The 25720-nt window shown below is 37.5% G+C and overlaps 1 protein-coding gene across 3 annotated transcripts in view; it reads right to left on the reverse strand.

Moving 5' to 3' along the window:
- Nfkb1 (nuclear factor kappa B subunit 1) overlaps positions 1 to 25396 on the reverse strand; it is a 116150-nt gene extending 90754 nt beyond the window's left edge. For 2 of the 3 annotated variants that reach the window (XM_047566732.1, XM_047566730.1), the window contains exon 1: positions 22800 to 23640. The gene's annotated coding sequence lies outside the window, so the exon portion shown is untranslated. Of the gene's footprint in view, positions 1 to 22799; positions 23641 to 25378 lie in introns of those variants that run through there. The other variant, XM_047566731.1, reaches the window with a different exon arrangement.
- Between the last annotated feature and the right edge of the window lie 324 nt (positions 25397 to 25720).

Consider the following 25720-nt stretch of genomic DNA (forward strand, 5'->3'; position numbering starts at 1 on the left):
CCCCACACTTCCCTGGAGTTAGATATGGCCATCTGACAAAACGATCACCAGTGGAAAGTCATAACTGCTGTGGGCTTAAGGTCCTTGAGGAGCTCCCTCCATGTTTTGCTTCTCTTTCCTAATGGATAAAATCCAGATGTGGCTTCTACCACGCAGGTGACTAAGAACAGCCTAGCAGATGGCCAATAAGTAAGAGGTTCTGAGTCTAGGTCTCTGAACCACACCATGAGATAGCGCCTTTGACTACTCCAGCAGCTCATTCTGGTGGTGATGTGAGAAACAAACTTCTGTGTTCTTTAAACTAATGTACTGTCAGGTCTCTGTTAAAACAGTTTAGCTCTCACCCATGAACACTTCATCTAATACTCTGATAAGCACAAAAGCCTCAAAAGAGGAACCTGATTTCCAATGAAATCCTCTTTTGCTAGAGCACTGAATGACAGATGGAGACAGCCTACTGAGAACTCCCAGGGGTGCAAAGCAGAGTCCGACTCTAACAAAAGAGAAAAAAAATAGCTCCCAGTCTATAGAACAGGAAGTCCAGGAAGATTGGCAGGGAAATATTTGCTTTCTACAAGAAACTAGTGAGTGCAAATATTCAAACCGGTGCAATTAAATACATATCTATTAAGATAAACAGTTTAAAAGGGGAAAATTGACTTGATATAGTAAAGAGGAATTAAGTAATTCGAAATTCAAGAGTTCTGCCCCGGCTAGGTGGATGACCTTGGAAATTAACCAACTCACTGTGGTCTGTTTTCTCATTTGTAAAAATGAGAGATTTGGATGGAATGGAAGTGTGAAAAGGTAGAACTTTGTTGAGTTTGGAATATGTACTAGTTAATAAATGACTATCCAAAGAATACATGCTCTAAGTCATAATATTCTTCAGTAAACTTGAATTTTTGTACACATTTTTAATTGCATAGCTACACTAAAACTTTGTATACACATTTGTTGAGAAGCATATTTCTATATTAAAGAATTGTTATCATAAATTTCAGTTATATGGAGAATACCAGTGAAAAATACTGATTACACTGAAATAGAGTGCTAATATCAGTTACAACAATTTTTCTGAAAATCCTTAACCTTAGAACACCACAGGAGCCCAAACTTTCATTAAAATTTTAGAAACCATTCTTTTCATTTTAGACTTTCCACTAATCTGGGATGCTGTCCTGATTCTTTCCAAACAATCTTGGTCCACAGCCTTCCAAGGTTGTGAAGAAGGTGAGATGGTTGACTTCTTAAACCGATAAAACCCATTCAGTATCTGTATGGCACTGACTTATGTATATACTAAAAGTGTGGATGGCTTCCTATATCGTTAAGTGTGGACTTAACATAAAGTAGCCTTCACTGTAACTTTAAAAAGTCAACTCAACTTCCTTTAGCAGAACTGACTCAGGTTAAGTATCATGATCACTATTGTAGAGAAAGTTTTAATGAAGAGCTCTAAATTATAAGCATATGGACAAACCACCAAACTAAATAGTCTTCCCACCAATAACAACCTGCCACAAGATTTATGCACTACTGTGTACCTAAAAAAAAAAAAAAAAGTTTTAAAAACCCAACAGCAACCTGAGGGACACCTGGGTGACTGTTAAAAACTGAACTTGTACCACCTTTTAAGATAGCTAAATTCACTGAGCGACTCCTAGGATGATGTCAATGCTAATTCAAATTTTAAAATAAAATGTCAAGAGAAACCAAGAATCATTTGGAAAGGATGAATCATAAAGTAATATTTGCATTAATTGTAAAGGTAGGTTTTACTTCTAAAATGTTGAAATACCAACTACGCCTTTGGAACTGAAGGATTTGAAAAAACCAGGGAAAGCCCCTTCCGAGCCCCTGGTCCCCAGCTCTTCCCCTCACTTTCCTTTTGCTCAGCTCTGTGCTTTTGAGGAAGGACCTTGAAACAGAAAAGGAGATACTGAATTGTCTGAGAAGAAGATGGGTTTAACCTCTGCATCTCTCCCTCCCGCAATGGTGAGGTTTTTAGGAAGATTTTCATACATGAAAAGAGAAACAGAAAATGTAACTAGCTAGCAACAAATGAAATATCCAGTGAACTTTGTTTTTCTACACGAAAAGCAAAAGGTTACAACTAGCCTAGTTCTGAATATGTGAAGAGTTCAATGAAATGCCTGGTGGGTTACTTTCTACACATCTGTGATCCCCACCCCCAACACCTCAGGGGCTTCTCTGTGAAGATAGCTAAACTGAGTGGATTAACTTCAAAGCCATGAGGCTGAACCATTAAAGATGGAGTTGGGCACTCCTGTTCTTGCAAACAGGAAAACTCCTAGAATCAGAGATATTTAAACACTTTTTGACTATGATCCACTGGAAGAAATATATTCTCTTTCAAACTCATTAGAGTGATTTCATGACTCACTATGTTTGGCTCACAATTTTCAGTTTGAAAATAGAATTTTAGGTGCCATCCAGGGATACAGTGGGAATTAAATGAGGGGGTCTCTATATTCAAGAGTGTATTCAGCCACAACAGACACCATTTAGGTGCAATTTTCATTTGTCATCTTGCAGAGCAATAAGGATGAAATCATAAGAAAAAAAGGTGACTTTACACCATTTCTATTAGGTAATAAACAAAAAAAATTTGCTGAAAAGCCTTTTTTTTACACATGATATAAGGTAATGTACACGTGCACTGTATATAATGTAAAACATCAAGTGACAGGATCTTTTCTTCTATAATTTCACTTTCTGGAATTTGTACTAAAGAATTACCTGAGCAAGTATGCAAAAATAAATAAATAAATAAATGTAAGGATATTCACATCAGCAAAAAACTAGAAACAATCTAAATGTTCTTTGGTAACAAATTAACAGTTACATGACTCTTAATGAATAAGTTAAATATTATGCAACTGTTAAAAACGATAACTCAGATATATACAGTAACATGAAAATTTCATTTAGTTATATATTCCTATATCTTAATTTTCTAACTCAATTATGTAATTGGAAATACATTCTTAACAGGAAAAAAAAAAAAGATAAAATTAAACCTGTCCTGAATTTAAAGTTTAACTTTGACATCTTAATAATGACATACAGTGAATAAAACATGAAGTATGAATGAGCCCCAAATTTCTAAGTACTTCTGAAACCGTTTTCATAAGAAATACAAATGAAAAAAATTTAACTTTAAAATGTCTGTTTATGGGGCTGGGGAGATGGCTCAGATGGTAGAGTACTTACTTTGTAAGCACAAGGCCCTGGGTTCGATCCCCAGCACCCCAAAAAATAAATAAATAAAATAAAATAAAATGTCTGTTTATTTACATCCTTCTGATACTACATTGTGCTAGTGATGATGAAGGATAAATTAACACTAGACTTTTTTCAGAAGAGCTGATTTCTAAAAGTTTTTGAAAACAATAATTATTTGTATGCTACCATACTGAAGTATGCATAAACTCATTTTTTGATTTGTTCTACTCCTCTTTGCATTTTTATATTGTTTTATTTGGGTGTAATGTGACCAATTGACATGTAGAATAGCTACCTAGTGAATACAAGTACATCGTGCTCAGCACTAGTAAAAGATAAGGTCCCTGTTGAGGATGGAATGTCAATCTAACAGGGATGGCAGACACACAGAAAATACTCAGCTGGTTAATTCATGCAAAGCAAAAGGAACAGTGAATGATTCCTAGCAAATGTTAGCTGTTTTAGCAAAATAGAATAATAAGGTGTTCATAAATTATTAAGAGGATATAGACAGCAAGTTTTAAATATTCTGAGAAGAATCAAGTATTTTATTTCTTTTCCATCTACAATTATGTGTACACTGCTATATTCTTTCTCTAAATTGGCTATGTGTCACTGCTAAATAAAATGTTTGCATTTTGTCCCCAGAGGACATTTGGCAATGTCTGAAGTCATTTTGTGCTGTTGTGGGCAATCCTAGAGGATTTTAGTGTGCAAAGGCTAGAGATACTGCTAAACATCCTCTAGCACAGGACAGCCCCTCAAGTTAAAGGATTTTCCAGCCCCAAATATCAATAATGCTAAGGAAAAACCCTGATGGATGCCATGGCACCAGAACTGTACTTTTGTTAACACAGAGCAAGAACTAAACTTTGACTACCTCCCACAAGAAAGGAATTGTAGACAGTGCTTCACATGTTTCACTTAATTCTCACATCAATCCTGAGAAATATTGCCCTAACTGAGGTTTACAGAGAAAAATAATTTGTTCAGGTTGACAGAGTAATGCTGGCTAATCTAACTCCTACCACTTTTCTCAGAGGCAGATGGGATTTTCCTCTTGACTTCATTATTTTAATACAGACATTTGCTCCAGGTCTCCCAACTGTTCTAGTTGGAGCTGGTCTACTTGCAAAGGTAGCTGCTATAGCTAGAAACTTCTAATTAGAAACTCACAGGATCAACCACCTGTGCTTGTGGGGAAGAAGCCTCTGCCTCCCATGATAAAAGCCAACATCCATTCAAGTTGTTTTTTTCAGGAAAGGTCCTCCAGAGAAGACCATTAAGGAACTTGTTTAAAGCAGCCCCAAACAATCAGGGGCCCTGGAGTGAACTTGCTCATTACACTCTCCTAGAATGCTAAATTCACCCCAGAAGCTTCCAGTTCACCATTTTGAACACATGATACATGAAGAAGCATGATCTCAAAATGTACTTTCATAGAAATGTGTGCCCTTTGACACACATGGACAAGTCTCCCCAATTAGATTCCCTTGCCTCCTTTTTGGGGGAGATACCACTTTGGGAGTCACCCCATGCTCTCCTTACTTGCTGCAAACCTCCTTTCACTCTTTGATTTCCTGGTTATGCTTGTTGGCTCTGTACCCACAAAATTGCGAACCCTTAGTTCTACATAGTGTTTGGTTACAGTAGCATAGCCAGAAAAGCAGGATGGGACTCTGGCATGCATGAATTCCAAATGAATTATTCACAGGCAATCAAATGTGAAAGTGAAAACACCAAGTAATGTCAGTTCAAGTGGCATTTTAAATATACATATGAAAACATATATAAACATACATACTTGATATATATGTATATAGTTGATATCTATATCTATATATCTTGATCCATTGGTAAATTTCAAAGGGTAGGAGAATAGATTCTCTCTGAAACATGTCTATAGGAAAAATATACTTACTGATGATAGTATGAAAATATACACAAATTTAAAGGTAAAGTGTATTTGAGTGGTGCCAGTAGTGGCAGCCAGGAGGGGAGAGCCAGTGGCTATTGTGGCACACGTGTGTGCACATGTTCTGCACTGTGTTTAAGGTGCATTCGAAATGTTACCTGAATGTTTTCCTTCCTTCATTAATTTACTCATTCATAAAAAACAGTTATCCCTACTGTGTGTCCATTTCCGAAGACACGATAGTGCATGATAAGGGTGGCAGAGTTCTTGTACTCACAGAACTTATAGTTGTGGTAGAATGAAAACAATGGCCAGAAATTTCTTACAGTCCACCCAACAGAGGGAAAAAAAATCTATGTCTCCATTACTTGAATCTTGGCAGTCCTGTAACTAGCTCTGACCAAGAGAATGAGGGAAAAGTGTGGGTACTGCATACAGGATTCAAGAAGCCTTGCAGTGATCACATTCTTTCTCTCTTGGAACACTGCTGCTGAGTGAACCAGCCTGGGCTAGCCCACTGGAGGATGAGAGACTACATGGAGCAGAAAGGGCAAGGCTAGATGAGGCTCCCCTGGACTAAGCAACACCGGCTGAGCAGCTGAAGACTTCAGAGACCAGCCAGGCAAGCCCAGACAGATGATCACACAGCCCACAGACTTAGAAGAAATAATGAATGTTGGTGTTTCAATTTGCTTTGTGGTAATTTTTTTATGCAGCAGAAATTAACTCCTGTACAGATCAGTAAGTATGAAGATGAACAGGTTAAAAAAAAAGTGCAACCTAGCAAGTGTTAAGGGAAATGGAGAATATGTGGGGCATGAGTTGGTTATCTTGGTAATACACTTCAGTAATTTCACTTCTTGCCAGAACCTCTCTGCACTGTCTGGTTTTTATTCTTATTGTCTTATTCAATTCCCAAATGAACAGCAGAAACAAGTACAGTTAGTAAAAAATACTGTGGTGTAAGAACAAAATTAGAACTACTAAAACTTTCAACAAACTGCAAATATTAATAAGTCATTTTAGCTTTACAACAAATTAATGATGTTCCAATCTCTTCAGCTCTCTAATCTCTAAAGCCAATTTATCATTCTTGATGCAGTAAGCTCCATTCTTGACTTCCCAATGTCTGCCAATATGTCATTCTCAAACATCCAGTCAATAACCAATTTCTGCTGATTTTTTTCTTCAAGTTGCTTCTTGATCTTCCTCTCGTCTCCATTTCCACTGACACACCCTAGGTGAGACTTTTATTGCTGCACCCTGAATGACGGTAGCAGCCTCTTGACTGTTCTCCCTCATCACAGTCTTTTTTCACTCTAAGAATCTTTCCCATTTTTGCTATATTACTTAAAAGAATAAGTCCAAGGCTCTCAATTGCTCAGCATATTATCATATTATATCAAATGATATTATAATATAAGCATATTATAAGCAGCACTTATTACCATGTTCCAATCCAAACCCATTACTACAGGTAGACTGGCCATTCAAAAATGTCTTGCTCATTTCCATCTCTTGTGTTCATTTAGTGTGTCCTACATCCTGAAATGCCATCTTTCCTATCTAAGTATTATCCATTCTTCAAAGCTCTACTTAAATCCAACCTCTGCCATAAAACCTTATACCTTTCCTTGTAATTTATAGCCATTTAATCCATATTAGGTCTATAACACTTATAGTCCTAGAGATTTTACATTTTACTGCATACTGTTTTACTGAAACTTAACTTTTCCTATATATTTATAATCTGCTCAAGTGAGCATAAGTACCTAAAAAATATAAATGGGGGTTTTGTTTTTCTGTACTTCCCAACTGGTAGACACTAAGTATTTTTGATTAATATTGTATTAATTGGGGCTGGGGATATAGCTCAGTTGGTAGAGTGCTTGCTTTGCATGCACAAGGTCCTGCGTTCAATCCCCAGCACTACCAAAATAAATAAATAAATTGTATTAATTGTAAGAAGCATTGCAATATCAAATTTGTAAAAATGTAGACTCCTGGTTTTGATCATGACAGATTAACAGTTATCTGAACCTGTACCTTTGTCACATTCAACTGTAAAACTACACAAAATACTTAATGCAATAGGTTAAGACACTGAACAACAGATTTTATAGTGCTATTTATTATAGGCTATCAGCTCCAGGTCCATCCTTACTTTTTGAACCATGGTCACTTTCTGAACCATGACACAAGGAGTAGAGCCCAAATACAGTAGCAATTTCACAAGGCAGGGTATCAGAGAGAAAGATTTATAACAGAAATGAGTCTCAGAAATCTGCATAGAGGTTACCACTGGTCATTGGTCAAATACTAAGCTATACTAGTGTAAGACAAGACCCTGAAAAGCCCACTAAAAAGCAGATGCTGGGGATATAAGAGTTGAATGGTGATTCAAGAGGTCAAATGGTGCTCACAGACAATGAAGTTGCCAATATCCCAGAGTGGAAAGACACTGTTGAACACTCTGAGGATTCAGTTGTGACCTCTCAAAAACCATGCAATGAGAGTTAGGAACACACCCTAAAATAAGAGCTACTCTAAATCTATCTTATAAAACCAGCTGATTCACCAGTAAAGGTATCACTGATTACTAATACAAACTCAAAACTGTATAATGGAAGACAAAACACAAGCTTTCCACAATGTAATACATAAATGCAGAATAAAAAATTATGAAACCTGCAAAGAAACAGAAACATATGACCCAGAAGAACAAATACAACACAAATAGTGAAATTAGCAATGAATGATTTAAAAATAGTTAACAACAGTATATTCAACAGTGTAAAGGAAAAGATGGACATAATGAGTGAACAGATACAGATCAGCAATGAAAAGCAAACTTTTTTAAAATAACCAAATGGAAATTCTAGAACTGAAATGAAATTTCAGCAAATGGATTTTTTGAGAACTTTAATAACACAGAAGAAAGGATTAATAAACCAGATCAATAAAAACTATCCAACTTGAGGTATGGAGAAAAGACAGAAAGAAAAGGCTGCTTGAGTGGTCTGTGGTACAATATCAAGTAGTTTACATATTTGCAATTCAGAATCCAAGAAAGAAAGAAAGGAAGGAAGAAAGAAAAAATAAAGAAAGAAAAAAAGAAAAAGAAAGGAAGGAAGGAAGGATAGAACAAATATTTGAACAAATAATAATGGAGAATTTTCCAAAGCTGATTTAAAAAAAAAAACTCTCAAAAATTCCCATGTTTGATAAAGACAAATAAAACTATGCTTAGGCATATTACAGTCAAACTGTTAAAAACTAATGCTACAGAAAAAAATCTCAAAAGCATGAAGAGACAAAAAGGGTAGTGTATGGCTAGGCACAGTGACATATGCCTGTAATTCCAACTACTTGGGGGCATAGGATTGGCATTAGGTGTCTGGTGAGAGATGGATCCTACAAAAGAAAGAACACTGTACTGCACGGTGTGGAAAGTGGAGGAGCAAGAGGGAATGCACTCCCTCCTCAAGGTCTTTTATAATTCCTTTCCTGAGGGGAGGAGCCCTCAATACCTCTTAAAAGCTCCACCTCTCAATACCATCACATTGGCCATTAAATTTCAACATGTGAATCTGGGAGTGGATACATTTTTAAATTAAAAAATCAGTAAGGATATAAGATTTAGGAACAACACCCTGAATCAAATGAACCTAAGTGCATGTATAGAACACTACAATCAGTGACAGCAGAATAAACACTCCCTTCAAGAGCACATGGAACATTCCCAAAGAGAGACCACACACTGGGCTATAAAACAAGTCTATATAAATTTCAGATAAAGCATGCAGAGTACGGGCTATGGTTTGGCTAAGGGCCTTCTAAAGGTTCATATGTTAAATATAAATAAAGGCTTTGTCCCCAGGGTGGTAACATTGGGAGGTGGTGAACTTTTAGGAGGTGGGGCCTACTGGAACATCCTTAATGTCACTTGAAGGAAACTGTGGAACCTGGTCCAGTCTTTCTTCCCTTTTGCATCTTGGTTGATGGGTAAGTGGTTTTCACTGCCATGTGCTCCCACCCTGACTACTGCCTTGTTAGAGGCCCAAAATAATAAGCCACCTAATTGGGAACTGGAACCTCCAAAATCATGAACAAAAAAACCTTTGCTTCTTATAAGTAAATCACCTCAAGTATTTCATTATACTGACATTTGACTAATATAGTATGTTACCTAAACATAATGAAATAAAACCAGAAACTAATAACAGGAAGATATCAATAAAGTCCTCAACATATGTAATTAAGTCAAAGGGGGGAAAGTGCTTCTTAGAATCAATTAAATGTAATAAATAAAACCTCATTTACCCTGTCTGAAAGAAACATCTAAATTCCTGCCATATCATGTTCACTATAACCAAGGGGGACAGGGATTTTCTGAGTGAAGTGATTAGAATGCATTCCAGAGCGTTCCATGAGAAACAAATCTTCGCCTATGGTTGTGTTCTTAATCACAGCTAACATTCACAGGATCAAAAAGATGTTTTGGACACTTTTTAATTACTGTGTCACTTATATCAAATGGAAGATTCCATTCTAAATAAAATTCATTTTTATTAATTTTAGTAGGACAAACCTGCTGAGAATAATTTGTGTAGCTGTAGAAGTTCTCTGTGGATTATAGCAAATTAGATAAAAACTTACGTTATCACTAAAGTCACTCTTGATACAGTCCTGCTTTCCATTTCCTCCAAAAAAACCAATTCAATGCATCTACTTATGATTTGAAGTATTTTATTCAGGTGTCATTAAAAAAAGATTTGATATACTGAACTTTGTTCTGACCTTTTGCTTCTAACTTTTCTAATGTTACAGATGCTTTTCCTTCCCTAAAAAAATAAGTATGACAATTTAATTTTGAAGTCTTGCCTTCAGTACCATTTTGAAGAATTTATATTATCAGATTAAGGTAGAAGTAGACCTCATGGATTATGAGTTAGAGACTAGTATTCTTTTGTTCAAATATAGAGAAACAAATCCTTTTCTCTTGACTCTGAATATGACTTATTTTGGATTTTCATTTTGTTAATCCTCAAAAATCTATAAAAATATACCCTTTGTTTTTTAGCAGTGCTAAAGATGAAACCCAGGGCTTCACACAAGATAGACAAGTGCTCTACCACAGAGCCACACCCCCAGCCCCTTGTCCTTTATGTTTTAAAAGAAAATGATTCATCATGTGAACCAGTAATGTTTGGTTCTATGGTTATGGCTACCATCAGCCTGGAGGGAGAAAGGGCTCCCTTGAGGGAACAATCACAACAAAGACCTTCCAATTACACATATAAAAATTTAATGGTTTGCAGGGATCAAAATCAGGCCTTACACGGGGAGCTTTCCGTCCTTAGATCCAGTTATGGAGCCCTTTCCACACTGACCACTCATATAGATAAAGCCCTAGGAAGAGATGAACTACTCTGTCTTACATTGAGAGAGTGAGATGTGTATACTTATTTCTTCCAAGTTTCTGTCAATGACCCTGACAACTTTGCAATAAACATAATTTTAGTCTTAAATCCATAAATGGTAAATTAATGTGAGAATGTGATTTGTTCTATATTTTTACTAATGTCTTAGGTAAAAAATATTTTGTTTGGTGAGGAATATCTGAACCGACCTTAGGGTCTTTATCCATAGCAGAGTTCTTGTTTCTGTGAAGCTCATTATTGGCACTTCGGAGTTATGAATTCATTCAGTGAACTCTTGATTGTCTTATGAGTCATGGAAGTAAGGCACACGTAATCCAAGTCATTCATGGAAATTTTCATATGAGCGGAGGGTGGGGTCCTGACTAAGAAGGGGTAGTAGGGGGCTTTTGTGGTATGGCAGTTTCTAATCCTTGACCACCACCTAGGTTAAGTGTCTCACAGTGAGATAAGCCATTAAAGGTGGACCATTATAATCTGTGCACTTTCTGGTTAGGTGATTCCTCAACTTAAAAAGGACTACTAAAAAAAAAATGTAAAAACAAGAAACATTATATGACCTAAGTTCCCTGATATTCTAGATTTCTGTTCCACTCAGCATTGTGTTCCCAGTACTCAGAACTGTGCCCAGCACATAAAACTATCTTGATATACACTTAAATGAATTACTGCTAAAAAACTAAAATCCTACTTATGTTAATTTTCTTGGTTTGCTTGATTTAATCATTCACACACACACACACACACACACACACACAGATATATAAAAACATCACCTTGTACAACAAAAATATATGTAATTCTTATTTTTCAACTGCACTGTAATAAAGCTGAGGGAAAATAAAGAAGAATATAATAACAATTTTTTACCACACAAAGATGGAAACACATAAATAACCAAAGTTTCGCTTACCTTTCTTTTTCTTTTTTCTTTTTTTGGTGCTGGGAATTGAACCCAGGGCCTTGTGCACATGAGACAAGCACTCTACCAACTGAGCTATATCCCCAGTCCAAGATACTATCTTTTTAATACTCAACTTTGTTTGATTTATCTGATGGATTTATTCATATATCCAATAATATTATATCTTTTCTCTTGATTTATCAATCTTAGACATTCTTTCTATGACAGATGAGGAGTCAGCTCAGACTACTATCACTACCCCTTTTTCTACCTCCAAATAAAGCGATAATTAATGAGATCTAGAATTGATTTGAAGTCAAATATTAAATTTTATATTCAATTTAAGTCTCAAGTTTGTCATGAGTGTCTTTGGAGAAACATTAGTGAGAGAATAGTTAAGAATAAAATATCTCTCCCATGGCTAATATCATTCTAAATGGTGAAAAACTGAAAGCGTTCCCCCTAAAAACTGGAACAAGGCAGGGATGCCCTCTTTCACCGCTTCTATTCAACATCGTCCTTGAGACTCTAGCCAGAGCAATCAGACAAACCAAAGAAATTAAAGGGATACGAATAGGAAAAGAAGAACTCAAACTATCCCTGTTCGCTGATGACATGATTATATATTTAGAGGAACCTGGAAATTCCACCAGAAAACTTTTAGAACTCATAAGTGAATTCAGTAAAGTAGCAGGTTACAAGATCAATGCTCATAAATCCAATGCATTTTTATGCATAAGTGATGAATCTTCCGAAAGAGAAATTAGGAAAACTACCCCATTCACAATAGCATCGAAAAAAATAAAATACTTGGGAATCAATCTCACAAAAGAGGTGAAAGACCTCTACAATGAGAACTACAGAACACTAAAGAAAGAAATTCAAGAAAACCTTAGAAGATGGAAAGATCTCCCATGTTCCTGGATAGGCAGAATTAATATCGTCAAAATGGCTATACTACCTAAAGTGCTATATAGATTCAATGCAATTCCAATTAAAATCCCAATGATGTACCTTGCAGAAATAGAGCAAGCAATTATGAAATTCATCTGGAAGAATAAAAAACCTAGAATAGCTAAAGCAATCCTCAGTAGCAAGAGCGAAGCAGGGGGTATCGCAATACCAGATCTTCAACTCTACTACAAAGCAATAGTAACAAAAACGGCATGGTATTGGTACCAAAATAGACAGGTAGATCAATGGTACAGAATAGAGGACACAGACACAAACCCAAATAAATACAATTTTCTCATACTAGACAAAGGTTCCAACAATATGCAATGGAGAAAAGATAGCCTCTTCAACAAATGGTGCTGGGAAAACTGGAAAACCATATGCAATAGAATGAAATTAAACCCCTATCTCTCACCCTACACAAAACTCAACTCAAAATGGATCAAGGACCTCGGAATCAGACCAGAGACCCTGCATCTTATAGAAGAAAAAGTAGGTCCAAATCTTCAACTTGTTGGCTTAGGATCAGACTTCCTTAACAGGACTCCCATAGCACAAGAAATAAAAGCAAGAATCAACAACTGGGATAGATTCAAACTTAAAAGCTTTCTCTCAGCAAAGGAAACTATCAGAAATGTGAAGAGAGAGCCTACAGAGTGGGAGAATATCTTTGCCAACCATACCTCAGATAGAGCGCTAATTTCCAGAATCTATAAAGAACTCAAAAAACTCTATACGAAGAATACAAATAATCCAATCAACAAATGGGCTAAGGAAATGAACAGACACTTCACAGAAGAAGATGTACAAGTAATCAACAGATATATGAAAAAATGTTCAACATCCCTAGTAATAAGGGAAATGCAAATCAAAACTACCCTAAGATTTCATCTCACCCCAATTAGATTGGCGATTATCAAGAATACAAGCAACAATAGGTGTTGGCGAGGATGTGGTGAAAAAGGAACACTCATACATTGCTGGTGGGTTTGCAAATTAGTGCAGCCACTCTGGAAAGCAGTGTGGAGATTCCTCAGAAAGCTTGGAATGGAAACACCATTTGACCCAGCTATCCCACTCCTTGGCCTATACCCAAAGGACTTAAAATCAGCATACTACAGAGATACAGCCACATCAATGTTCATTGCTGCTCAATTCACCATAGCCAGATTGTGGAACCAACCTAGATGCCCTTCAGTTGATGAATGGATAAAGAAACTGTGGCATATTTATACAATGGAATATTACTCTGCAATGAAGAATGATAAAATTATGGCATTTGTAGGCAAATGGTCGAAATTGGAGAATATCATGCTAAGCGAGATAAGCCAGTCTCAAAAAACTAAAGGACGAATGATCTCGCTGATAAGCGGATGAGGACATATAATGGGGGGCGGGAGGGGCTAGCATTAGGTTTAGGGTTAGGTTTAGAGTTAGGCTAAGGAGAGCGGTAAGAATGAAGGAAAGAAGGACTGTGTAGAGGGAAAAGAGGGGTGGGAGGGGTGGGGGGGAGGGGAAAAATAAAATAAACATCATTACCCTATGTAAATGTAAAAAAAAAATAAAAAATAAATAAAAAAAAAGAATAAAATATCTCAATGTCAGGAAGAAATTAGTTTGGGACCAAAGATTATAATTATTATCCATAAAATAGACCATTGATCATATATTTATATTAATAATCAAGAATAGACTTTGTTACTATTCAAGTGTTTTTCTTAAGTCAATCTATCTCAATATAGTAGGCAAATTTGAAGTCTTCCAATTAATGATACTACTTCAAAGAAACAAATTGTTTTAGACATAGATGCCCATTTAGTCTAACCCTCTCATTTTTTTTTTTTACAGAGAAGTTTATTAACTTGAGGCACAGAGCTTAAACAGTAGCATCATTTCCTAGTATTTTGTTCAGTTACTTATTCATTCAGTAAACATGGATATTGAGCAGATAAAAAGTAAATATAAGATAAATTCCTGCCCTCAAGATGTTTCCTTCTTTGGAACAAATAACACAGACTGGGACAATGTAATTCCGGATGGAGAGGTCAGGGAGAGTGAGAAAGGAGGGGTGCAGAGGCGGTGATGCTACTAGATCAGACCTGAGAATTGTGGTCAGAAGGAGGGGCATTCTTGCACAGGGAAGGCACATGCAAAGGCATCCAAAGTGGAAAAACAGAAGGAGGATAAGGACATGACAGCTGATAAGAAGGACTTGGGGATGATGAGGAGTACGGATGGGACGTGAGGTTGCAGGAATTCACTTGTGAGGACAACTGAGTTCACTTCAGAAATTAAAGACAATGACCCGGTCAGACTTGCACTTTAGAAAGCTCACCCTTACACAGAAAAGAAAGATGCATGAGGAAGCAGGAGATGATGTCAGGAGACATGGCAGAAATAGAAGCTAGAAACTCGTGGAGGAAGATATGGACACTGGGTTGAGAAGGTTGACTTGATAGAACTTGACAGACTGAAGGAGACCAAGAGTGAGTAAGAAGGAAGGGCTATGAGTTTGCTAGCTTGGGAAACCCACTGCATGGATCACAGTGGGCTACAAACTGCATTCCCTAATGTGCTGGGGTAACAATGTGGGTGATAAATTTAACATTGCATATTAAAATATGTCCTGGTGAAGATACCTGAGTGCCTTAGCAAACAGATCTTTTTCTAGGATTGCCTGGGATGGCTAGACTTCTACAGTTTAACAAATATTTAGTAAATACAGAACAATCACCTAAAAAAAAAATCACCTATCTGTTTCACAATGGGATTAAACTACCTCTCCAAACAACTTGGACTAACTCCTATTTAATTATTACAGTAGACTTTCTAAAAGAAACAGGATGCTTTCCCCACCCATCATAAAAAAGAACCATAATTGCAGGGTAAACAACTGATAATGTAATGTTCTAAAATAATCAGGAAATATTTAAAAGGTTCTGTGAGCTTGTTAAATTTAGTTAAATGTCTTACATGGGAAATTGGGTAAACTCAGGGAGAGAAACCATCAAAACGTGTCAAACGAATGCTATAATATGGTATAAGAGCAAGGAAGTACATTTAATTGTGACCAGATAACATGCTTTTAAATTTAATTTCCCAGGTGTACTGATGTTTACTCAATCACAACAAACTTCTAACATGCTCTTAGAATATAAGGAGAGGGTCCATGGTTTTCAATTTATCTAAAATAAAATATTATGCCATGAATGCCTACAAAACAGTTCTACTGATGGACAACCTCTCTGATGTTTTCACTATAACCCCTCCTCCTTTAACCATGTGATATGTAAATGATCCTTTTCTCTGGAATTCGGATTTATTACTTTTTATTTTTTACTTTCTTGGCACTGGGGTTTGAGCCCAGGGGTTCTTTAACACTGAGCCACATCCCTAGCCCTTTTTATTTTTTATTTTGAGACAGGGTCTCATGAAATTGCTTAGGACCTCGCTAAATTACTGAGGTTGGTTTTGAATCTGCAATTCTCCTGCCTCAGTTTCCCAAGTCACTGGGATTATAGATGTGCACTACAACACTCTCCACCTGATTCATTTTCTAGATTATTTTATCTTCACATTGAAGACTTAATTTTGTTGATGTTCTCCCCTTAAGTCTTATCTATTCTTTTATTATCCTTTGTTTTGAACAAATCTATCAAATCTCTTAGGTTTAGTAACACAGACACCTAAGCAGACATAATACTTATATATCTTAATGTGTATTAGCAGCACAATGAATGCATGAATTAAATGAGTAGGGTACAAAACTGGCTATATTTGATTCATTTTAATCCGTCTTCTCCAAAAAGTATTTTTCCAGGTTTTCTGGTTGGTTTGAAATTAGCAATTTGAGTGCATTAAAAAAAAAATCTTTCCTACTTCCTAGATTTTGTATTCAGTTTTCAGTTCTGATTTTATGTAAATCAATGATTTTATGCAATCCTTTAAAGTACTTTCCTGAATACCCAATAGAGCACAATTAAATTCAAATTAATTTTATTTTTAACCTTCTTCATGTTTTTTCCTTTCCACTTCAAATTTCTTATATTTCTTCCCACCTTACACATCATCTTGATTTTCATTTTCTAATTTATAAAAGTGCTTGCATTATATGCAGAGCATTACACTACAACTGTAAATTGTAAAGAATTCTTCTTTTCCCTCAATACGATGCCCATACTTCATTTAAAAGAAAAAGACAGTGGAACTTATAAATCAAGTCTTAAAGACCAAACACCCAATTTTGTAGGGTTAACCTTAAAAAATAAACCTATACTTAAGAATTAGTAGAAGTACTTCAAATATCAATAAAACATGAGTTAGGAATTTATGTTAAGACATCCAAACTTAGTCATTTTTGCATTCCTAAAATTCTTGTCTTGGAGGGCATATTTTCTAAGATGATTAAGTAATTTATTTTCACTATTTAAATTATTTGCAGGCTTGGGCAGAGAACCAATAAATATATAGACCTATTAGGGAGTCTGTCATCACTTTTAATTTTTCTTCTTTGCATGCTTGATATATGTTAGAATCAGTAGCAGGTAATATGAGGAATGAGTATGCTCCGATATTCAAATATGGTTTGTCTAGTTCAAACCACATGATGATACACAATACAAATAATACTTTTTGAAATGCCTGCTATTTAACCAATAAAATGCATCAGACAATAAAACAATAAATTATTTTTAATGTTCTAATCTTTCTCTAGAAATGTGTTTAACTTTTTGCAGGTCTTGTTCTTTCTTTAGTTCAAAAAGTAAATTTATCCTAGAAACTCCAGTGACCCTCATTTATCAAAAACATTCCCATCCAAATAAAGTTCAATAGCTTTATTAAGTCTACTATGAAATGTATGAATTTTCCATACACTTTTGAATAGCACAGTGAAGATTAGGACAGAGTTACAGATTCGTTTGCTTTGTTTATGCCCAGAAGTGGAACTGATCATGTAATGGAACATAGCAAAATTTATCATTCTCTGATAGCCATCCCATGGGGAAGCAGAAGCAAGTGCCTGGATTATTCTATTACTCTAAGGAACAAATAGTGCAGGTATTCACCTTCAGAGTACTTTTCAGTAATGAGAGATTAACAATGTACTTGTTATATATGTACACATTTAATTTGCTTGTTGGCAACAACAAAAAGATTTAATACACACATATATATAAACACTGAATTTTAAAACTAATTGGAAAAACTTGAATGTGTTTGTGAGGGACACAAAGAGAGGTCAGGGTCAGAGCAAGAATTAGGTGGGCATCAAAGCTGAGTGAGTAGTGTTCAATTAAATGGTTCTGTCTTCCTGCATAGTGTCTTAGGGTTCTCCAGGGACACAACAATGCAAGGATGAGGAGTATTGCCATTTTGCTCTTTTGTAGTCTGAAAGGTATATTTCATTTCTAAATTGTATCCACAAAGAATAAATAGTCAGATGCAGAGTTTCAAGGTCAATTTTTTGAAAATGCTTCAACTGAGAAAGAATACACACAAACCTCACCATGAGGAGGTCCGGGTTTTATAGTTTCGCAAAACCATTAAAATATGAACGTGGAAAGTACTGTAAACCCTGCTAATTGCCCGTTTGTTTCTGAGGTTTCCCATCTAGAACTTCTAACGGTCACAGATTTATGGATGGCAAGTGTTTAATTCTGGAGATCATAACATTTTGTTTGCATTTTTTGGTGGATGAATTTACCTAAGTGTTAATAATCCTTAGATTAGAAAGCAGTGTTTACAGCATTGTTTCCTTTTTTGGAGATGCTAGTATTGAAATTACAGTTTCAATGGAGTTTAGAGAAATTCTAACTTTGCCAAAAAGAAACATTTTTCTCTTTTATGTGCACCATTTATCATTTAAATTACTTTATTACCTTATTTACCAAGTGCCTCTAAAACTTTGAAACTACAAAACAACTCTCAGTTCATAAACTTCTGTTTCAGAATGAAATGCTTCCTTTTAGGAAGATATTGGGTACTTTTTAATAATTTACTTGTCCTACAAATCTTCAAGTGCACTTTAGATAATACAGTGTCTAGAAGGCAATAACTATGTTTTTGGCTTCTTTCTTACCAGAAGGCAAGAAAAAAACATATAATTTTTTTTCCACATAGAAAAGGATGCTCATTTAAAAAGGCAAAACAAAAACAACTTAAATGAATTAATTCATTCAACATTTACTGTTCACCATGTGCCAACAAGCACAGTGCTAAGTCTCAGATATTTCTTTTCAGTCTAAATTATTCTTTCTTTTTAGCTGGAACTATAGATTTGATTTTTTCAAATAGCTTTTTTCTTTTTTCCTTTTAAAAATTAATTTAGGTTCTTTAAAAGAATAAGTCATCAAGGACATCTACATTCTTCTTTAAAGTTCAAATATTTTTGTCACAGTTTCAAGAAATAGCCTCTACAGATAGTTTAAAACTGTTGATATTTGTGGACAGCATGAGTCAGAATAAAATCTGGTGATAAGGTTTTTGGTCTAATGGTGAAAGAGAAATGAAAAATAACAAGTCAATTTGTAATGGATAATTAAAGCATATATACCATTATTTCAATTTCAAAAACAGGCAATGACTTAAAGCAGATGAAACTTGTATTACTGATAAATCTGCATTTGTTACTATACAAGCCATAAGAATTGAATATTGATAGATTTCTTTTTAAATTTTAAAATACATTGGTTATGATTAGTTCTCTAAACTAATATTTTCATCCATAATCTCTACTCTGATGGTTTCTATAATCTTTAACAAATTACACCCTATACTCTTTTTATGTAAAACTATTAGGCTTTAAATTCTTTGTGGCAAAGCAATACAATTTTATTTCACAATTTACTTCCTAAACAATTGGCTGATCTTCAAGGCCAGGTCTACCTAAAAGAGAGTTTATTAATTTGCACCAGGGACACCCTCTAAAACAGCAGAGACCAAAGATAGGAAGCAATTTCATCATTATGAACATAATATTACTACTTTCTCCTTTTTCTCTCTTTATTTAAAAGTAAGGCATTGTATACTCATTAAAGAAATAGTACAAAGACAAAAGGCTTAGTTATGTTGCCTTAACTATTAACTCTGTGAAATTATGTCATTTCAAATATTACTCTTACACACACAACATGCACACATACATGCACATATTCAAGGAAGAAACTCACTTGAGAGACTGTGCCACAAGATTCAAGCATCCTTCCCAAGGCTGAATAATGCCTCTAGTTGTTTAAAACCTCACATCTTATATAAATTCTCCTAAAGATTTACCTGCTCACCTCTGAGAATGCCACAATTAGGTTGAGCACTTATGAGAGATGCAGATCACAAATCAGAATCAATTTCCAGAAAACAGGATAAATTGTTCCAATGTGGTTTACTGGTTACCAAGAAGCATTTGTCAATTAGCCCTGATCAGAAATAAATGTAGATGCAGGAGCAGACATCTTGAAGTGTCCTCCAGTTCTGAAATTGTATTCTTTTTCCTCCTCCCTATCTTCTTCTAACATAACAATCCCATGACCTTATGTAATTCATATTATAAAGAGAAAGTCAATAAGCCAACCAAACAACACAAACTTCCCACTAAAAATACAACAAATTAGTGAGAAATTTTGCATAGCCATGGATTCATATACATCCATTCCTGCTCCAGGGACTCCTGTTCAGTCTGTAGACTAGAAGAATATAATTTGAGTATTTACTCTGTTGATGAACTATCTGCATTCCAGGTATAATTCCTACTGCAGGCATCTCTATACTCAGAACAGAAGATCTACTAATAAATTCTGAAAACAAAAAAGAAAATAATATTTTGAATACTTCATCAAAAATCCAAATGGCAGAGCTGCAATACATAGCTGGTGGGAGAGCATGTGTGAAGCCCTGGGTTTGATCCTCAACACTGCAAAGCAACAGCAGCTATAAGAAAAAAATCCCTATAGTAACTTGATTTAATTATTTTAATTTATTGTTTAAAAACGTCAACTACTTTTCTTACTTTGCTTAAGTTCAAACTAATTGAAGGTTATGAAGTAACCACTTCCCCCCAGAAGCAAGAACTTTCACCTCTTCTGAACAGGGGACTATCTCTCTCATAAATTAGGTAAAAATATGGGCTTGCTGATTGAATGATAGTCCAAGATCCACGCTGCTGCCAATCCCTTATCTAGACCTCCTACCTACCACAATGAGCAATCCCTGAAAGTCAAAGCAGTAACTTACTTCATCAGTTATTTGGAAGTCTAAAAGAGTAATAAAAACAGTCTGCAGAAACTTTGGTTTCTCAATTTGGCTTCAATGTGTTTCAAGAAACAATGACAAGAAAAATGTAAGGAACATGATCACTAAATCTGAGTTATGTCTAGTTCAGACTAATTGGGCTTTAACCAAATGCAACTCAAGTCATCAAAGATGATCTTGGTTCAAGTAAAAAAGGAAGTGCAAAGATCAAAGCAGTATTTACAAAGGGGAACGACTGTTTTTGTATGTATACTCCAGTATTTACTGAGTTTGAAAAACAGGGACATTTACTCAGCTCAAGTGATTGCCAACTGCAGAACACAAGATAAAACTGTAAATTCAAAACAAAGATAATAGGTTGTCAAATTGCCACCAACCTTCAATAGGATTATACTATTTTGCTTAAAGAGTCTTTCAAACAGATGAGAAGTGGTTTACTTCTCCCAACAAGTAGCATTTTAATTCCAGCATTAAATCTACATATGAGTCCTCCTTTGTGTTCAGGTTTGTTCAGTAGTCTGCAACCCAGGAAGACATTTTATCTAAACAAGTGAGGGAGAACATTTAGCAGTTCTGGGTATTTGGATATGGATGAACAGTTTCAGGAGATTTCATGTTTCTATTCATTATATATGTTCTCTTCATCTTAGCACTTGAATTAAATGATAAATGTAAAATGCTACAGGAAACAAAGTTCTATATTTCCTATCTTTCCAAGTTCATAAGCTCAAAAAATGCTTTAAGTTATTGACATAATTTTTTAGTATATCAAACATTAAAAGGATTCATCTCTAGAAGGCACAATGTTAAAATCAGAAAAAACAATTTACTTAAGTTAAAGGCTTTATTTTAATCCAGTTTCTCTTATAAAGTTTTAATAAATATGAATACACAAGAATATTCAGCTGAGGAATTCTGCTAGAAAACTAATTGAGCATCTTGATCCCAAGTTTTAGTATTTACCAAACATCATCAGTTAGTACAAGAGTTTGTTGATACCACAGCTATTAAATATCTTAGTAATACCACAGCCATTATTCAGTTATGAGCTTTATAACAAAATCTAAGAGTTAAATATGGTTATTTCATAAGTGGCAATGTTAAGCTCTACTTAACAGAGTCCATAAAAATGTCTTAAATCTTGATGATTGAATCCTGTATCATTAAGTCCCATTTAAGGTACAGAATAGACCAATAAACCAGGGCCAACATCTCCATCGATGTCTATTTTAAAAGACCATTGGAAAAACCTATGTCGGACAGGCTTTGTTTATATCAATATTTTTCAGAGGTCATGCACAATGCATGGTGCCACTGTCCAAGAGTTTTACATAATCAAGTATCTAAACAGTGCTCTCCGTGGGTAATTTCTTTTCTCTCTCAAATGCCAGAAGTTGAAGGATTAGTATTAGGCCCTTCTTGTTTTTTGAAAATCATCATGCAGGTCCTCTAGCAGGTGAATGCTTGATGTCTCGTGTGTGTGTGTGTGTGTGTGTGTGTGTGTGTGTGTGTGTGTGTGTAAGAGGTAGAAAGAAGTGGTGGCTTCTTTTAGAAGTCGGAAAGGAAGGATTAGGATCTCCTGTTCAATTTTTGGGAGTTGGGAAGGGCTTTCCTAGCCAAGAGGACTGACAAGCACTTCTGCTTTCATTTCATGGAACGCCCTTAGGTGAAATCTGGCTCTGCACTGCACCAACCACCTTCCCCTCTCTCCGCACCGCAGCGCACCTCAGCCTTCTCGCCACCCCCACCCCCCAGCAGGGGCTGGAGGTGGGGATTTAAAAAAAAAAAAAAAGTTTGCAAGAGTTGCCCTCTGACTCTCTTCCCGCCAGTGGACACCTAAAGAGAAATGACGGCCCGCGAGGCCGCGGCCCTTCGGCCGACCAGCACCTACGAGGTCCGGATGTGCCTTTTCCCCTTGTCGCCAATCCCATGTGTCTCTGAACTACTGTCAACCTTGTCCCATGGTCTAGCCCAGCGGTTAGCGCTGGAATGAGGAAGTCCAAGTGCTGCAGAGGGGGCGCAGAGCGGGTGGGCAGCGGGTCTCGGGCCACACTTCCCCAGAGTGGCCCCCACTTGCCCGAGTTTGGCTTACCCTGGTGGCGGGTCCGCGCTCGGCCTCCCTGCGCCTGTGGGCTCCCCCTCCGCCGCTCCAAGGGCCAGCGGGTTGGGGAAGGAAGAGCAACGGCCAGCCGGAGCCGGAGCCCGAAGGAGCCCGGGTGCGGAGCGGGTCTGGAGAGCGGGCGCGCGGTCTCGCCGGGCCGGGTCGTGCCGGGCCACTCAGCGCCGCGCCATGTCCGCAGCGCGGGCGGAGGGAAGCGCAGGGCGCGCGGTGGCCGGGCGGCGGCGGTGCCGCCTTCCTGGCCGCGGGTCTCAGGCCTGGGTTGCGCTGGGCTCTCGGAGCCGGGCCGGCGGCGGCGTACAGGCCGAGGGCGGCGGCGGCGGGAGGCCGGACCGACGGGAAGGGCAGGGGAAGCTGTCAGCGCGTCGCCCGGCCGCTCCGGTGGCGAAACCTCCTCTTCCTGCCCCGGCTCGCTGGTGTACTTCTCTCTCTTTCTCTCTCGCTCACTCTCTCACTTCCTGGCTGGAAATTCCCACTGACGTCGAGATACAAGACAGACAGACGGACACACGCGCGCACGCAGCGGGGGCGGGAGGTGGGGTCGCCGCCGGGGGTGGGGGAAGCCCGCACTTCTGGGGGCGCCTGGCGCCCCCAGCCCGGCCTGGTCGCCCAGCTCGCTCCCGCCCCAGGGCCGCTCCGGCGCTGGGCGAGGGCGCGCGTTAGGCGGCCTGGATGCTGGGGTCCGGCGCGGCTCCCGCTTCCTGGCCTGGCGCTCCCGAAACTCTCAGGTCTACAGCGGGTAGGGAAGCCCTAGGAAGCGCCTGCGGGGCTGGATTGTGTGGGGAAGCAGGCGATGCGGAGGCGGTGGCGGCGCGGCTATTAGAGGAGGGCCTCCCAGAGCCCCTAAGGGCAGGCCCCGGCAGCGGGAGGGGGAGAGGGACTGGCATGGATCCAAGCGTGCAGCATATAAAAATAAATCTCATCTGTATATTCCATTTAAGTGTGTCTCAGTTACACTCAGATCTCGTCACAGATTAAACCGGAATTTCGATATCATTACTGACTTGTGACCCGTGAAGTATGTACATCTACTGGGTTTGGGTGATATCTTGGTTATGTCAGTTATTCAGAACTTTCAGTTGCAGGGCCTTGTCAGGCCTTTATAATTGCTGTGGAGAGAATTATAGCTATGGGAACGATGGTCTAGGTTTACAGCTCAGAAAGAAATCTACATCTGCTGGAGGTGAATTTTCTTTTATATCTGGAGAATCCACTACTAGTGTCACAGACAGGCCTCCCAGTGACGACCATTCATTGGCGTTTGAGCTTCTTCCTTCCTCGGGCACTGGATCAGGCAGACACGTCTGGGGATGTCATGGGGTGGGTTAGCTCCCCAAATAAGTTTTAAACGGAAGTAGATATCTTAGAGCGCACTGTTTCACTAATGAGGTCAAGGGTCAATTTCACTTGGAAACATTAAGAATAGGTAGTAACTAGGCGGTGTTGCTATGGTACCCAGATCGCCCACAGCATGTTTGCCCTCCTTCTTTCACGCCTACTTCCCATTACCTCTTCCCTATGAAGTTATAAGAAGCTTCTTGGCTGAGGGTTGGTAAAGGAAGAGAGATCCATTTCACTGGGTATTGAGTGAGCCTCTGCGGTGAGCTTGCGGCTGCCTAACAATATGCTTCCAAGTTATTTAGCTCCCAAAACTGTTGAATTCAGAGCGTTCATACAGTTTGAAGGCAATGGCTTTTTAGAAAGTCTGTGTTATTACTTATGAGACATTATTAGAAATTGTGCTGCTATTAAGTTGTAGTAGATGGCTATATAATTTATATAAAACGATTTTTGCTAATGTCCGTGAACCCACCCCTCTTTTGGACCAGTTGTGAGTATTCTACAAGGGCCCTTCATTCTATAACACCGCATGGCCAAACAATGATAGGATTATGACATATTTGGGGAACAAAAATTGAAGAGTGTTAATTAGTGAAGGGGATTAAATTTCAAACTCAAAATGATCTCTAATGAACTTAAAATTGAAGCAGGTTTATTAGTTTCCTACATTTGCAGTAACAAGTACTACAAACTGGATGGTGTAAAAGAGCAAGAATTTATTCTGTCACATTTCTTGAGGCTATAAGTCTGAAATCAAGGTGTTCTCAAGGTCATGCTCTCTCAAAAAGCTAGGGAAAAATCCTTTGCCTCTTTCTAGCTCCTCTTGACTGGCAATCCTTGACATTTCCTTGTCTTGACTGTGTCATTCCAATCTGTGCCTCCCTTGCTACCTGACCTTCTTCCTTTTGTCTTTCCCTTGTCTCCTCTCTGTCTCCTATCCAAATCTCCTTTCTTTTATTATGAAACTACTGGTGAGATTTAGAGTGCACTCTAATCCATTATGATTACCTCTTAACTTGATTTCATCTGTAAAGATCTTATTTCCAAATAAGATCATGTTCATAGATACCTGGGGTTAGGACTTGAACATATCTTCTATTTAAGGAGGAGTGGTATGTAATTTACTGCAGTACAGCATCCAAAAAAGCCCCCCATTTGCCCTTTTGGGCTCCCCATTTAACCTTCCCATTTTCTGTATACTCTATACAAACCTGCTTTTAGGAAAGCTTCTGAAAAATTCATCCACTCTATCATGTCAGAAGGTATTTGCCACTGTCAGACTGCAAAGGAAAAAAAAAAATGCCTAAGTGTAGGATTTCAGGCACTGATATTGTAGAAATGGTAGGTTGAGTTTGTCATTAAATCTTTGAAATCACATGAATTTTCCTTCTCATGAAGCTAAGAAGTAGAAATGGTGTACAGAGGGTTCTGAGGTTAAAATCTATATAGTATACTCATTGACAGTGAGAAATTGTACAGTGTGTGAAAGGGATTCAGACACATATCTGAGTCTTACAAACTTTTAAGAACCATGCTGAGAACAGAACAGGAGT

The sequence above is a fragment of the Sciurus carolinensis genome, chromosome 10 (assembly GCF_902686445.1).
Source record: "Sciurus carolinensis chromosome 10, mSciCar1.2, whole genome shotgun sequence".
In the NCBI taxonomy this organism is placed as follows: Eukaryota; Metazoa; Chordata; class Mammalia; order Rodentia; family Sciuridae; genus Sciurus; species Sciurus carolinensis.